Below are 5,148 nucleotides of genomic sequence, written 5' to 3'. Positions count from 1 at the left end.
AACATAAAAGTCAGCAGTAAAAGCTCTAGGACAACAGACGAAGACAAAACAAGATATTCTTTGTAACTAACACCGACACACACTGAACACTATATATATGTAATCTTAATAGTTTTCAGAACAATTCATTCATTCATAAAATTCATTATGTCTTAAATATGATTAGATTGCATGTTGATTTTGATATCTAGTTAAACATTTCCTTTAGTTGGGACTGTGAAATTGGGCTTTAGTAGCTCGTTGTAATTTCTGGTGCAAATTTGAATTGCCGATTAATCCAAGAGGCAGAACTTCTGCCACCTGGGTTTCAGAATTTTGGTGGTCTTTAATCAGATTGATTGTGTTCTTGGAGTTGGGCTTTAAGTGGTGTACTTGAGGAAATTTGGTAAAGATCATAGCTTTGCCATTTTAATTCAACTACTCGTCTTCATTGTCTATACAGGTACAATTTGGTCATGTTTTGATGTTGACAATTTAAGACTATTGAAATTAGTTTTCTGGATGTACCCAGTTAGAAATTAGTAGTTTACTGAGGAGTGCTGTTGTTAGTGGATGTTCTAGCTTTGTTTCTGCTTTGATTGATGCAGGTGGTGATGTTAATGAGAGGGATTCCGATAGGTGGTCAATGTTATCGTTTGCAGTTAATTCAGGTAATATTGATGTTGTTAAGGCTTTAATTGATTCGGGTTGTCGTGTGGATGATTGGGGTGACTTGTTTTTGCATAATCCTGCAGAAATGAATATAATTGATTTATTGGAGGTTTTGTGTGAAAAAGGAGATTCTGTTAAGTTAGTTAATTCAGTTTCGGTTGGTAGGATGTCGATTCATGTATCTGCGGTTAATGGGAATGTTGAGGCGTTAAGGTTTTGTATTGAGATGAATGGGGATCTTGATTGTGTTGATTATAATGGATCGACTCCACTTCATTACGCGGCGGTATTTCGCAATTGCCATTACGTGTCAATTTATTTCCAACTCACCATTGCCATTTTTTTTCTTCAAGTAATTCACTTTTGCCCTTTTTGGTATTTCGCAATGGTAACGACAATTATGCACTTGATTTGACGGAATTTAAACAGATTCGTTTGTGTGGAAATTGTCCTTCCGAATTAGAATTGAAAATAAATTCCAAAACTTACTATTTCAAATAGTTAAAATTTCTGAATATATAGAAATCTTAAGTTTCTACCCCCTATAGAAAATTATATAATTCCTTAATTTTGGATATTTGAAATTTCCATTCTAGTGTAGAAAAGGTTGCCAAACAGGTTGACTCTTAATTTTCAGAAATATATTTTGAATTCCACCTTAATATATTGTGAACAGTGAACCCTTGTTAGCAATTCGCCGAATAATTCGCGAATCGAATTTTTGAAGGACAATACGTATAATACTTCCGAATGTTTGAAAGATTCGGAATATAATTCACGATTTTTTGCCTTAAAACGTATAATACGGTTTTTGGCGAATTTTTTAAAAATTTGGCTAAAAAAACAAAAATAAAAAAAAAATAATAAAAATTCGGTTGCGCTTTTGTTATTTTTTATGTACTTTATGTTTTCACTCTTACTTTAAGTCCCACACTCTTACATTCTTAGTGATAAATTAATCCAAAAGTTTTGCTTTTATACTTTTTGGAAAAAATTTAAAATGTCATGCTATGATATGTGTATTTTGAAATTTGAAATGCAATTTCAATCCAATAACAAATAAATGAAAGTACCTATGTGGATCGTTCAATTAGTTTCAACGTTTTCGTAGTTAAATTATTTGGATATGTTTGTTATGTTGTAAAGAATGACAACTATTATTAATATTTACTAACATAATATCATGAATTTTTAACTTCCGAATTTTTGCAACAAAACATTTAATTGCCGTATTGCGAATTTTTGACCGAATATTTGACTGTACCGTTTTTTTGAGTCACCGAATAATTCATGAATTATTCACTTACCGAATTTTTGTCGTATCCCGAATTGCTAACAATGCAGTGAACATACTTGTACTTATTTTAAACTACAAATCTGATTCCCCATATAGTTGTTTCCTGCATTTGGCTTTTGCTTTGTACCTTCCAAATAAGATCAGTTATCATAAGCAATGTCATCTTACGGAATTGAAAGAAGCCAAATCCTTCTAGGTCATTGATTGAGGCATAGAACAAAGTATCGCGATAGGCAAATATATCGACCTCCAAAAACTCGATATATATCGTTGAAATATTGCTCGATGTGTCGATATTATACATGGAGGCATCTATTAAAATCCACGATATATCTCAATATTTTTTTATATATTGACAATAACCAAAATATTCCAATTACTTTTATTACATAATAATCAACAATTAAAGGAAAAGAAATCTGTGAAACAATATAACCAATTAATAGAAACTTTCATAATTTCATATCAACACCCAATTATTCTTAATTTTCTTTGGAATGATTTATGGGTACCCATGATTTATTTGGATATGTTATAAGGTGAAACAAAATATTCTTGATTCCTTGTTTAATTTTCTTTATATTGATTTGTAAAAGGAAATCGAATTGAGAAAATGAGAAAATTAAGAAGAAGGAATAATCGTAATTGATAATTGGATTTATGGGGAAACAAAATTGATATTTTCTATAAACAAAAAAAATTAAAAATATAAATATAAATATAAAGATTATATTTGATGGAGTCAAAATAGAAAGATTGATTTGAAAAATAAAAGGAAAAAAATAGTTTAATTATATTAGAAAATTCAAAACTAGATCTAAAGAAAAAAGACAAAAGGAGAGAAGAGAATGAGAAGAGGGAGTTCAACATCATCTACCTTATTCACTAAACAAAAACTTCAATCTATTTTTTTTGTTCTTTCTCCTCAAAAAGTTGTAAAATATTAGCAAAAAATTTGACTCTTGGAGTACATGAAGAAGATAAGCCATTGATATCATAAAGAAAAGTTGAAATGAGAGAGAAAGTGAAAGTGGAGATAAACATATCACGATATTTTCAATATATCAAATTATCACTAAAATTTTGCAATATTTAAGGAAATATCGAGGATATTTGCAGTTTTGCCATTAGAAAATATCAAATTCATATCTTCAATATATTCATATCCTTTGCTGAGATCTCGATACAAATCGCGATATTTTGTACTATGGATTGAGGTGTGTATTTATCTCATTGCTTCATGATTACAAACAAATAATCTAAGTTGCGCCTTATCTGTAAAATGGTGTTTGTTCAATTGTTTTTTCATTTTGATTGTGAGTCTTCATTTTAATAGCATGCATGTTGTATCTTAGTTTGGAAATTGTCATGTTGTTGTTTTTTTTTTGTTAGCATTTTGTTAAAAATGCTCTATCTACATATGTTTTTATCATGGTAAAAAAATTCAAAAAGGGTATCAAGTATTCGGATGCGAGTCAAACACTCAAACATATTAGGATAATTTCTCAAATAGGCCATGATAATGTCAATTCCTTCTCAATTAGACCATGCCCACACATTTTGACTTTTCAAAGGCTTTTTGACTGTTTTGCGCTTGTGCATACTTCTAGACAAGAACCATGTGGACCAGCAAATTTGGTTTCGTCAGTTCCGTCGGTTCCCAACGTGATATGATTTGTTGTAATTAGCAACCACACGATTATGTTGAGATGAAAACTTGAAAATGAAGGGCCAAGATCGGTTTTGCCAATTTGGATCAAATCATACAGTTTCATCCAGATACAACAAAGGGCAAAATCGTTTTCGCCATTTTTTACTGTATTGTTGAAAGTGAAGTTTGATTGTTGAGATTAGAAAGTGAAGTTTGATGGTTCAAATGATGAGAAAGATAATAGACATATTATAGTGCAAAATGTATCAACAAGTGCAGAAGAAAACAAGGGTAAAACAAAACAACATAAGAACAGAGAACGGAACTAACGAAAATAAAACCTAAACAACAAAATAAGACCAGACAAAATCAGTCTTCTTCATCATCATCGTCCTCATCCTGCTCGTCATCAGCACTCCCATCATCGTCGTCGTCATCGTACTCCTCGTCATTATCCTTCTTCTTCTTCTTCTTCTTCATAGGAATATCTCCAGTATAGTAGGGATCCTGAAGCCAATCGTCTTCTTCTTCTTCTTCTTCGTCTGTGTAATCGTCAGTAGAGTAGGTATCTGATAAGAGCCCAAAACTGTAGTTTTAACCCTGTAACAGTCATACTTTTAGACTAATTATGTGAGTAATAATTAAGAGTTAATACTGATTACGTGTTTTTATGCATTTCAGGCTTCAAAGTCCATTATGTGCAGAAATGTGCCACTTTAGCAAGATAAAGGAGCAAAGGTCGGTTGCTAAGGAGTTCTGTGATTAAAGGCCAAGATTCAAGAAGATAAAGCCTTTCTAAAGCCCCGTCAAAAGCTGAAAAGTTGACGTGGGCAGAAACATCATTCAAAGTCAGTAGAACTCCCAAAGGCCGTATCTTTGGACTTAGACCTCGGAATTGGGCCTACCTTATGTCAAAACGACCGGCTCGGAAAGAGCTTTCCAATGATTTAAGCTTTGAACCAATCAGAGGAGCAGAAGTGGACGAAAAGTCTGTTGAAACCAAGTACAGCTGAAGAGACCTTTTTGGACTGAAAGAATTGGGTTTTGGGCCTGATTCTCTGGCCCAAAACATGGCTCCAAGCCCATGCACGATTTTTGGATCTGAAAGTATAAAAACAAGAGCTTGACTCTTTGTTAATGGTAGATAATTAGGTTAGAAAATAAATTAGGTTAGGATAAGAAAAGTAGCCATTAAACCTTAGTTCTAGATCTAGTTTTAAATTAATTAATTAGTTTTTATTCTTCCCTTAAATTCAGTATTAAACTATTGTTATTGATATTCATTAGATAAATAAAGTTAATTAGTTCTCCATAATCTAGTTTCATTTCCATTTACTTATTTAGTTCAATTCTTAGATTCAATTATTTGTCATTATTAGTTTAATTCAATTATTGCATGAGTAGTTTGGAATTGAGTTTAAACAAGTAAAGTTCACATCTTTATATCATGTCTTGTTCGAATTTGATTGGGAATGATAGCGTGATGATTCTCGGCTAAACCTCCATTAGAGGGGGTTGAGAAGCCTTGATGAAAGCTTGATTCCGATTA

General features: G+C 31.9%; 1 long non-coding RNA gene across 1 annotated transcript; it reads left to right on the top strand.

The window, feature by feature from the left end:
- On the top strand, nucleotides 1-906 carry LOC147503524 (uncharacterized). The gene is made up of 2 exons (XR_015220203.1): nucleotides 1-442; nucleotides 588-906. It is a non-coding gene; the product is annotated as an uncharacterized LOC147503524 (long non-coding RNA).
- Nucleotides 907-5,148: the final 4,242 nt, after the last annotated feature.

This window comes from Coptis chinensis, chromosome 4 (assembly GCF_015680905.1).
Source record: "Coptis chinensis isolate HL-2020 chromosome 4, ASM1568090v1, whole genome shotgun sequence".
NCBI lineage: Eukaryota > Viridiplantae > Streptophyta > Magnoliopsida > Ranunculales > Ranunculaceae > Coptis > Coptis chinensis.
Note: the sequence above shows the minus strand (reverse complement) of the source record. Positions and strands in the feature narration are given on the sequence as shown.